At 32.4% G+C, this 12,476-nt stretch overlaps 1 long non-coding RNA gene across 1 annotated transcript; it reads left to right on the top strand.

Annotated features, from left to right (window-relative positions):
* The first annotated feature begins 8,482 nt into the window (after positions 1-8,482).
* On the top strand, positions 8,483-11,477 carry LOC139874630 (uncharacterized). The gene is made up of 3 exons (XR_011767889.1): positions 8,483-8,758; positions 9,273-9,455; positions 10,867-11,477. It is a non-coding gene; the product is annotated as an uncharacterized lncRNA (long non-coding RNA).
* The last annotated feature ends 999 nt before the right edge of the window (positions 11,478-12,476 follow it).

Here is a 12,476-nt window from a genome sequence, read left to right as displayed (position 1 = left end):
GCTGATTGTAAGTATTGTTGGATACTTGTTGATTGCTAGGACCTTGTTGGTTGTTGTATGGAATATTTCGGTTATAGTTCTGATTTTGATTGTAAATATGTCTTGGCGGTTGATAATTATTCTGATAATTATTTCCAGGCCTTTGGTTTATGTATGAAATATTCTCTCTTTGTTCCATTATTAATTCAATACTGAGACAATCTTTTATCAAATGTGGTCCTCCACACTGCTCACAACTAATTCGTATTGAGTGAATATCCTTAGTCATCTTTTCCATTCGTCTCTCCACAGCATCTATCTTTGCGGAAATGGAATCTAAGTCATGGCTAGAATCGGCTCTAGCTGCTTTAGATGATCTAACGATATCTTTTTCTTGGTGCCACTCATGTGAGTGGGAGGCAGTGTTATCAATAATTTTGTAAGCATCAGTTTCAGTTTTCTTCATAATAGAACCACCAGCTGCTATATCTTTGTCTTTCCTTGTAGTGATGTCGCATCCTTGGTAGAATATTTGTACTATTTGACAGGTGTCTAAACCATGTTGCGGACATCCTCTTAACAACTTTCCATATCTTGTCCATGCCTCATATAGAGTTTCATTTGGTTTCTGTGTAAACGTAACAATTTCTGCTTGAAGTCTTACGGCTTTAGATGCAGGAAAGAATTGTTTAAGAAATTTGTCAACTAAAACATCCCATGTATCGATCGCCCCTTCAGGTAACGATTCCAACCAATCTTTGGCTTCTCCCTTTAAAGTCCAGGGAAATAACATGAGATATATCTGTTCATCCTCAACTTCTCGGATTTTAAATAGTGTGCAGATCCTATTAAAGGTACGAAGATGTTCATTTGGATCTTCCTTCGGCGCACCAATAAATTGGCATTGATTAGTCACCATGTGTAGAATTTGTCCTTTGATTTCATAATCTGGCGCATTAATGTCTGGATGAGTAATTGCGTGACCTTGGCCAGTGCGTTTAGCTCTCATTCGGTCTTCCATACTTAAAGGTTCCAGATTTTCCATAATTGAATTTGTTGAATCGGAATCACTAGAGGATTCTGATTTAATGGTTCGTTCCTCAACAATCTCTGTTTGAATGATTGGTGGTTCCGGGGGAAAGTTTAATGGTTCAGGATCTACTAACCGTTCCTGAATATTCTCCGGATTCTCAATTGTGAGGTCGGGTTCAAAAAATGGATTATCGGAAATTTGAACTGAAGTACTTGGTCGACTGGATGACGATTCTAAAGAAAAATCAACGGCGGTTATATTTGCTAAATGTCTTGATCTAGTTACAGGTGGTGAACGTACAAAAGGTGGTGATCGTCTTGCTCGGTGCATTCACTGAATATCCTATTAGTTTTAAAAAGGAAAGAAAAATTATAATAAGTTATCCAATCAATAGACTTTTCTGATTTTGCCCACGTTTCGAATAGCCAAAAGATGCAGCAGAGGGGCAGGATTCGTTTGGTCTCAATATAATTGAGGACTGTTTGGCTCCAATAACCCGGTCCACGTACAAATCCAACTATTACTACGAACCAGAAAATTTTGTTGTCTATTAATTTAACCACTTAAAATAAATTTTCGTAATTTTAAGAAATTTAGAGAAGAAGTAGAAAAAATTTTAAGTCCTAAAAACTAGAATGGCGAGAAATAAGAGAGAAAAAGATTGCGCGTCGAAAAGTGTCGAAAAATGAAAAAGACGAAGAGTGGTTTGTAAACACGCGGTTAATCCAACCTTATAACTATCACTATCTTAAAATTAAAACTACAAATAGAGATCACTAATTGGAATTGTAATTGATACATAGGTAAAAGCGTCAAAAAAAATAAAAATAAGAAAATAGCGCGAAAAAACGACGTCGCAAAATTCTAAAGCACATAAAACTTAGTTTAAGGAATAAGCACTTAAGGGATTTTACGGCAAAGCCTAAAAATTCTAGAAGTAAAAAAAAAAATACTACGGCAAAAAACTAGACTTAATACTAAAAGTTGCTACTATAGTCTAAAAATCTAAAGGTAATAAAACTTAAAATAAATTTTTTTTTTAAACGTTTTTTTTACAGGCTCAAATTGGGAGTGCAGGCTCAAAACTGGTTTTTTTTTTTTTTTTTTTTTTTTTTTACAGAGTAAAACTAATTTTTAATTCATATCTTTAATCTTTAATTAATTTCACAGTTTACATTGAAACACTTAGAATTCCACTTAAAGTTATATAGTTGGCTACTGGCTACTAATACATAATACCACTGGCTATTTAATCAGGTACAAAAAAAGTCTCAGTTGATAAACTTTTAAATGTAACACGTGGCGAATTTTTTTTTTTATTTATTTTTTTTTTTTTTGGCCTTTTATTCCAATATAACTATATCTAATTCCATAGCCTACTCTTATTGACTATTAGTTATAGTTTTGATCGTTATTTAAATATACATCTTTTCTTTCGCCTTTAAAAGAAGCCCACACATATTTTAAAAATATTCATTTACCCATGTTTTAAGATTGGGAGAAATCAATGACTTAGGAAAATATTGAACTAGAAAAGTCCAACTTTCAAGAAATCAAGATTTGAGGAGTACAATATAGAGAGCCGATTGGCTCTTGCTGATTTTGAGTCACGACAAACAAAGAAAAGAAAGAAATAAAAAGAAAAGGATTGATTCCTAAATGATTATTAATTATTGAGTGATTGGCTACAATATTTAATGGTAAACAAGAAAGCGATTTGCTCCGTTGTACAATCTTTATTATATGGCATATTCAAACTAATTTTATATTTTAATACTAATTATCCTAAAATATCTAATTAACTAAAATTAACTGTTAATAAATAAATAATTATCTAGTTATCCTAATCAATTATTATTATTTATTATTAAACTAATTAGATGATTAACAAAAGCCAATTGGTAGCATGCATGTTCAAAAGCTATTGAGTGTCGGCAGAGATAAAGTAGACAAACCAATTGAAATCTTTTTTTTTTTTTTTTTTAAACTTAAAATTATTTACATGAATTCACATGAATTCTCAAGTGTTGGGTAATTGACATAATATATTGTGACTTAAGTTTATTGTGACATTAATAAAAATAATGTGTCCAAAATAAAGACATGATTATTACTAAAAGTCACGATTATTACTACGAGTCAAATTGACATAAATAAGTGAATACTTACCACTATACTTCTATATAATAAGTCACGATTATTACTTCTTTGTCCCCGGCAGCGGCGCCAAAAATACTTGATGTCGTAGGGGGTGTATACAAAATAGTATTATTTTTAGTGCGAAATACTATTAAATATGCTACAATTTTACACAAGTTATTTATTTATTTATCGAGTGGATATACTTAAACCTTGCTACAACACTTATAGGCAGTGTACCTAATCGTATTATAGTATAGTTTTTAGTAAGTCCGGTTCGTTCCACAGGGAGCTCGTGAAGTATAACACTATATTTTTTTACACACAATAATTGTAAAAATACAAATATATATATATATAAGTAATATTATTATTATAAAGGGGGGTTTTTACCGTTTAATGACCGGTTTGTCAATTTTAAAACTTTAGTCGCAGTTAAAACCAAATGTAAAATATTAAAAATAAATACAAGACTTAAATTAAAGCATAAAGTAAATAACGATAATGAAATTGCGAATAATAAAAGTGCGATAAAATAAACTTGCGATAATTAAAAAGTATGATAATTAAAAGTGCAATTAAATACAATAACAATAAAAATGCGAATATTAGAAGTGCAATTAAATATAAAATAAAGGAAATAAAAGAATTATGCTTATTTAAACTTCCGTAATCATGATGTTTGACGTGTTGATTTTAGTTTTATGCCCATGGGTTAATTGTCCTTTGTCCTGGATTATTTAATATGTCCGTCTGGTTTTTGTCCATAACAGTCCATCAGTCATAAATATAAAGTGCTAGTGTCCTCGTCAAATTATCCTTATACCCGAAGTTAAATATTCCAACTAATTGGGGATTTAAACTGTAACAAGATTTTAATACTTTGTTTAATAATTACACCAGGATGTCGACTGAGTGTAACCCAAGGTTTTAATATTTTGTTATCAATTATACCAAGTGTCCTTTGTACATAATTTCACCCCTGTTTTAATTATTCTAGTGGCTATTAATCCATTCCCGTGTCCGGTTAGATGAACGATTATTCGTACATATAAATACCCCGCCCATCGTGTCCGATTGAGTGTATATGGTAATTTATAGGGACGCCCAATTGTAAATCTTTATATTAACATTAACAAACTATCATTTAGTTAAACAAATATAAAGCCCATTAATAGCCCATAGTCTAATTTCCACAAGTGTCGTTCGTTTGTCCAAACCCCAATTATGGTACAAAGCCCAATTACCCAATTTTAGTAATTAGCCCAACATCATGATTACTTCAGATTAAATAAGCATAATAATAACTTAGCTACGAGACATTAATGTAAAAAGGTTGAACATAACTTACAATGATTAAAAATAGCGTAGCGTTACACGGACAGAATTTCGACTTACACACTCAAACGATCTCTATCATAAATCTTATTATTATCATAATTTAAAATTAAAATTAAGATTATTGTTATATCTTATTAAGTTAACATTATGATAGAGATATAGAATATAGATATTGATAATTGATATTGATAATAGATAGATGGATCGATATATAGATAGAAAATATGATAGAAAAAGGTATGCTTCAACATTACGATTACATAGCCTTTTATAGGCGAATTTATAAATTGAATATTCACTTATGACCCCTGAACTATGCTCAATTAACAACTTTTTATTATTTAATATTATTCTTATTATGAATTATTTAAATATTATATTTTATTCTTGTGCATAGTTGACTCATAATTTTTACACCGTTGCGTCGAGCGTTGAGAGTTGACTCATGTCCCGGTTCCGGATTTTCGAACGTCCTTGCGTACAATTTAATATCTTGTACTTTGCGTTTTGAATCTTGTACTCTTGTAATTTCGAGACGTTTCTTATCAATAATTGGAACCTCTTTGATTGTCTTTTGTACTTTTGAGCTTTTTGGTCGTTTGCGTCTTCAATTCGTCGAATCTGTCTTTTGTCTTCACCTTTTATTATTTAAACGAATATCACTTGTAAATAGAACAATTGCAACTAAAAGCTTGTCTTTCTTGAGGAATAATGCTATGAAATATATGTTCGTTTTTAGCATTATCAGCCATCTTCTAAAATCAATTCCCTCAAACTTATCACGTTTGGAGAAATTCGCCGTCATGTGTTTCTTCGTAGCCACCATCGATTAATACAAAATAATTACTTTCGATTGTTGGAGGTTTTTATAAAAAATTTCGTGTGAAGGGTAAAATAATCGATAGCCGGATAAATCACTAAATCGTGGTATCACTTTCCAAAAGTAATTATTCAACCCTTATTGCCTGGGTTACATGAATATTACTTTGGGATAAGACAGAGATTAATTCTTGTTTTGGCATAAACGATAATCCTTTTGCAGAAGAGTATTTTGGTGTTTCGTTACTTGTATGTTGCCTCATGAATATTTTCCAATATATTTATATACACCCTTAATTATAGAAGAGGAGTTATTAAAATCAATTGGCCGATTGATTAATAAAAGTATCTTCCATAATATTCAAAAGTGGTTACAGGAATAATCTTTCCTATAAACAGATATTATCCTTTCCATTATTCAAGTAAAAGTTGTCACTTTTCAATAAACAAATATATACTTTCCAACTATGAAAGTATGAGTGATCACTTTTGATAAACAAGTATTATTCCTTAAACTATTAAAGTAAAAGTAGGTCCAGAAATAATTCTTCCGTAATCACTCAAAATCGTGCTAAGTGTTTTCTTGTTGATGCCTCTTAAGGACCAGCACCGCAAAAGTCAGCAAAAGGACTAGCAATGCAAAAGTCAGCAAAAGGACCAGCAGCGCAAAAGTCAGCAAACGAACCAGCAGTGCAGAAGAATCAACACAAGGACCAGCAGCGCAGAAGAGTCGGCACAGGGACCAGCAGCGCAAAGCAACTAGCACGGGGACCAGCAGCACAGAAGAACAAGCACATGGACCAGCAGCGCAGAAGAACTAGCACAGGGACCAGCAGCGCAGAAGAACCAGCACATGGACCAGCAGCGCAGAAGAATCAGCACAAAACACTTAGCCAAATTTCAGCTTACTAAGAAAACTTAGTTCTGAAAACACTTAGTCAAATTTCAAGTAAACCAAGTCATGATAGTAAATAATGGAAAACCACTTTTAGATCCGGGTAATCTATCACTTAATGGGTGTACACTCCGTACCTCCTAACCCATTTACAAGTGTAGATTAAATCCCTCAATTACACTAAATTTCCAATAACCTCGAGAGCATTAACACTAAACGAATCAAACCACAGTCATGTTTCGGCGATGATACACACCATCCACCGCTGTGCTTCCAACGTTGATACACACTACAGCCGTCACGATGAACAATAGAAAGTTGGATTCCGGCATCGCTATCAACAAGTTACACCCCATAATTCGTTACTCAATCTGAAATGGTGGTGTTTTTTTTTTTTGGGTTTAGATCCGAAACGATGAAGTGGGCTTAGATCCGAAATGATGAAGTGGGTATAGATCCGAATGAAGTTGGGTTTTCATATTTGATTTGGTTTATGGTTTTTGATTTATAGTGTGATGTTGTTGTAAACCGGGTTAACTGAGTTGCTCCATTTTCAATTTGTGAATGTATTGAAATATCTATAACTGAGTTAATTTTTGGTGAATGCTTGATAAGACTTTGTGACATAAATATAAATAAAATTGAACACGCCAAAATAGATTTGCTCCCTTTGTAAGAATGTGTTGTATGTTATTGTTCTACTATTTTGTTTATTAGTAATTAATGTTAATAATTTGCAGCAAATGTGTCGTAACTTGATTTGATTTTGATTTTAATTGGGGTTTTTTTATTTAATTATAGTTTATAAAGTTTGTTTGAAATGGAGAAGAAATCGGGGATGAAGATGAAGATGAAAGTGAGGAAAGAAGGGGAAAGGTGGGGTTAAGGAACAAAAAGACAAAATTATGCCAACAGTCCCCGTGGTTTGTTAAAATTATTCCAATAGTCCCAGGAGTATTTTACTCGCCCCGACAGTCCCTATGGTTAGCAGTTTTGTTGCTAACAGTCCTTGACACTAACACCGGTAACATTTATCATCCAGAAGCATCACGTGGTGGTCATGTGAGGTTAATTCCGTCTTTTTTTGCTAACCATCTATTAAATACAGATTGTTAACAAAATTTCTATTTACGTTTCCAACATGTGTAAACCCTAATCAAATTTTATTTTACAAAAATCTACGCTTCCAATTATCAATTTTAGGTTACAAAAATCACCTCGCATATATCACGAATCGTAAACCCTAATTGAACAAGTTGAATTGTTTTTGTGGAAGACGAGCTGTAATTTGAACATCTAGGACATCTAAAAACCCAGGTCGACGTTTTATGCGTGTTCAAACAAGGTACGTAAGAAATTAATTATTTTATGATAAGATTTCGATTGTTTATGTTGTAAGCATTTATGTGGATTGCAATTAAAAGACGGAATTAACTCACGTGACCAACACATGATGCGCCTGGACGTTAAATGTTAGCAGAAGTTAGTGTCTAGGACTGTCAGCAACAAAACTGCAAACCACAGGGGCTGTTAGGGTGAGAAAAATACTTTAGGGACTGTTGGCACAATTTTAACAAACTACGATGACTGTTGGCACAATTTTGAATAAAAATGAAAGTAATGGGCTTTATTATGGGACGAAGAAGAAGGAGGAATAGGAAAATTTCAGAAAGTTACAAGGTTGGTCCCTGATTGATGAAATGGACGAGAATACCCTCATGTGCTACACACATGGGTAACTTAACATATCAGATTTAAGATTTAACCGGCGTTTGCATGAGGGATTAAGTGGGTTCAAATCTCATACAACAGAGATCAACGAAGTCGAAAAATTTTTAGGCCAAAATATGCAATTTTGAGCCAATCACAGGGACCAACGACGCAATTTTTTCTTTTTAATATTGTATAAGATTAACAGTTAAATCAATTCAGAATTCTCAAAATCAAAAATCAAACTAAAAAATCAAATTCGTATTTGGTTTCGATTTTACTCGATTCAAAAATATCATATAACAAATTCAATTTAATTTTTTCAGTTTGATTTGGATTAGATATTTGATTTAAACAATCTCAAACCAAATATTCTAACACCTCTCCTCCACAAAAATCCATCTTAATCCGCCACTGATGGCCATATCAATCCGCCGTTAAAGGACATCTCAATCCACCGCAAGTTTCGGCTTTATACACACACACACACACACACACATATATATATATATATATATATATATATAAATAAAACAGAGTTTGCCCTTTTGCCCGTAGATATTTTTATGGTAAATGGGGAATTAGGAAGTATGTGAAATTGTTTAACGAGAAATTTGCGTTTAAAAAATACTCTAGTAACGCAAGCCACGTGATGCCGGATAAGCTCCGACTGTTTTCAGGTACTGACGACGCATCAATTTTAGAAGCTGGACGTATAGTGCATCAGATACTTCACAAACATCACCATCTTGTGAAGTTGGAGAACAGAAAATCTGTTAATTGACATGATTTTCATTGTTTAACACTTTAATAAGGAGCTTAATCCTCCAATTACATCTCAGGTACTTTTTAGTTTAATTTATGATAATTACTAGCTATTAGTAGTAGTAGTTTTAAATTATAATTATAATCGATAATCGATGATCAATACACTACCAAAATGATCCATACACCACTATATATGTTTTAATTGTCGTAATGTACAACCTTAAATGTGTAACTCTTTTTGTAACTTTGATTTACAATTTCTACATATTTAAGGTGATTTAAGATTGTTAATCAAACTAACCGTTTCTATGATCATATAAATTGTGAATAAATTTGAGAGAATCGAAGTGCTTCTAATGAATAATTTGCTTCTCATTTGATCTTGATTCTTGGTTAGGATAAATAAAAAGGTGTGTATTTATTTACTAAAAACTTATGTTTGAGTTTTAGGTTCTAATAGGATCGTATAGCCTAAAGTTCATCCTTTTCTAAAACCAATTGGTGATAGAGGGACTTCCCCTTAAACTTATATGCATACATTTGTTTTGTCCCATAAGTAATATGGGACTTTGGTTTGCACCCTCATAGGTTCATCTCCATTATCTCATTACTACATCTACACGGGCCATAATCGTCCTTGACTGGGAACCAGTGAAGTAGCAATTGCGTTGAAGTTCCGATTATTAAAGCACTCAAATGATCTGTGAGAGTTATAGAACTTGATCTATGGCCAAATTCGTCAAGAGATAATGTTCATGTTCTTCATGGAAGGTACGCACTTACTTATATACTTGTGGACGTTAATTCTAGAATTTAGTTAATATAGTTGGCTATTTCTGGCCCAATTTGCTCATGAATGGGTCAATTTGTATTATTTTTCATCCTAAACATGTCAACTCGAAGTTTTGGCTAAATAGGTCGAATAGGTTCAGTGTCACCCAAAGTATATTTTTGAATCTTGTATGTTTTGTATGGGATGCTTTTATTCTGGGCATTTATTCTTATGATTTGAGAACTGTTTGCAATATCAGTGTTTGTTGCAATCGTTAGTAACATCTTAATCAATTTTAAATGAATAAGATAGTGTGTTTGGGCAAACACAGCTGTTACTAACCCAAATCATGACTAACCCAAAGTTTAGTCTAGACATGCACTTAAAGTCGAAAAGGACAAGTTAGGCACTTATGTTTAGCAAAGCAAGCACTTGAAAAGGCTGTAGAAAATCACGGACATGATGTAGTGAGGTATAGACGAGTGATACAGAAATTCGTTATGAATGGGTCAACTTGGGTTGTGTATATCGAACAAGTCAAATTCAATCTTTCGCTAAAAAGGGAACGTGTCAAACAGGTTTTGATTTACCCGATGTCTAGTTTTAATGCACACAATATCCAAAAAATTAATCTAGTTTTTTAGATTATTATTTTGATAACATTTTCTTAGCAAACCGAAACAAAGCATCATTAATTTTTGAAAAGTAATTGTTTGAAAAGTAATTGTTTGCAAGTTAATCCGACCCGGTCCATTTTAACCGGTACTGAAAAATGATTGTTTACCTGTTACAAACACCACCTACTCTGCATATCTTGCCACCTTTAAGTTATATTGTGGGGTATTGTAACTTTGTGTCAATAATTTCATATCATGAGTTGTGAATGTTTATACTTATTTTATGTATTGTGAATGTTTCTTTCGAGATTCACGCAGAAGAACATTCTAAGAGAAATAATTAAGTTTGTTACAAATTAATGGTTGAGATTCAAATAAATAAATAAATGGTTGATATGAGGAGATAGACAATTATGATATCATCATGCAAATTACGGAGTAATTATTGGTATTCATAGTTATGGACTATTTCAATGGTTAAGATTCCATTTTTGGCAAAAAGATGACGTAATTATGACTTTCTTTATATATATATATATATATATATATATATATATATATATATATATATATATATATATATATAATGTAAATATAATTATAATTATAAATTATAAATAATATAATATAATATAATATAATATAATATAATATAATATGAGAATAAGAAAATGAGAAGAAGATGATACAAACGAGTACAAATTCAGTATGGTTATTATTATTTTATATATTTGATATCGCCTAATTTATACATTTAATCACTTGCGATATCGGGTTCATTTTGGTTATAAAGTGGTGAAAAATTGAAGATTAGCTCAAGATTTGAAAGGAAATGACAAAGTGAGTTTATAAAGTGTTATATTTGGTTTATTGGTGATTTCTACGAGTTTCGGTATCAAACGAGAGCAAGATCAAGTTAAAATACACAAGAAATCGAAGAATATGCTGCACAGAGCCCCATCACGGTCGTGATAGGGGTGTTGCCTTGGCAATAGGTCGACAAAACTCACAGGTTTCATTCAGCATTCCATCGAGTTGCAATAGACCTATCGCGGTCGCAATAGCTCCATCGCGGTCGCGATAGACCTATTGCGGTCACCATGCAGGGTCGGTCAGCATTCCGAATTTCAGCCTTATAAATACTCCATTTAACCCCAACTTTAGGGTATCGAATTATTGACGAATCCAGAGGCTAGAAGGGTCATTTTTAAAGGTTTTTGAGCCACTCTTCACCAATTCTGAAGATCATAACATCAAGGTTGAAGATTGGATCATCCGTTAATCATTGGTACCATATTTCTTCATTATTTTAGTGATTTTATGATGAATTCTATTCGTTTCAATTGTTATTTTGTTCTTTCTTTTGCCATGCTAGGCTAAACTTTCATTGTGTTCACTTTGATGTAAGACTTATGAGTATGGATTGTTCTATCTTTTGATTTATTATAGTTTTATGTTTAATTAATAGTGCTTTCTCGCAAGATCCATTGTTGTGTTTGTCTATATATCGTTTATTTAATTATACAGGTTGTTGAATCTGATTTATGTGAGTTTATCAAGATTCATAGCTTGTACTTTAACACTTTGTGATTTAGACAATTGTATGTGAGTGCAATTGGTGATTAAATTGATATTGTGATAACAAAATCGTGTAGGCTTTTCTGAGTGATCCCATTAGCCTAGGTTTTATGTGAGTTTAACCAAGAGGAAGTCTAGATTAATTTAACAATGGTAATTTGGACATCTGAATGATATTTATGTGAGTAAATTGAATTCATTATGCCTTTGGTTCATTGATTTCGTGAGACCGATATGAACTAGTTACCTAGACCTTAATAAACGGTTTTAATTAAAGAACAATCCTAATCATTTGTTGAGCATTAGAGTGGACACAGCTTCTCCTTATCTGGTTTATTTGTTACTTTACCTTTGCTACTATTTTTAATTTACTTCAAAACAAAAACACCCAATTCTTAGAATAATTACTAAGTTGTTTTAATCTTGAACACTGCTCTCTGTGGAACGAACTGGTCAAATTGCTTACTAGTTACGGCACGATCAGGTTTTAGTTGCATGATATTGTGTGATAATTGTTAAGTTTTTAGCTAGTTATTTTAAGGTATGATTTCACATATCAACTTTTTGGCACTGCTGCCGGGGAGCGGTGTGTCTTAAGATTTTAATAGCCTTTAGTTATTCGATCCTTTTGTGAGAAGAAATTCTTGCAAGAGTTACTTTTATGTTATTTTTATTTTCAGTTTTACACGTTGGTTTTTTTGTGGTGTGCTCGCAGGTTAGGTGAATTGAAACTCTGGAATCCTTTAGAGTTTATAGCACACGTAGCAAAGTTAAGAAGGAACGTTCAATAGTAGAGGGTTTTGAAGCTCTACCTTTTTATATTCC

This window comes from Rutidosis leptorrhynchoides, chromosome 1 (assembly GCF_046630445.1).
Source record: "Rutidosis leptorrhynchoides isolate AG116_Rl617_1_P2 chromosome 1, CSIRO_AGI_Rlap_v1, whole genome shotgun sequence".
NCBI lineage: Eukaryota > Viridiplantae > Streptophyta > Magnoliopsida > Asterales > Asteraceae > Rutidosis > Rutidosis leptorrhynchoides.
This window is presented reverse-complemented; position numbering and strand designations above follow the sequence as displayed.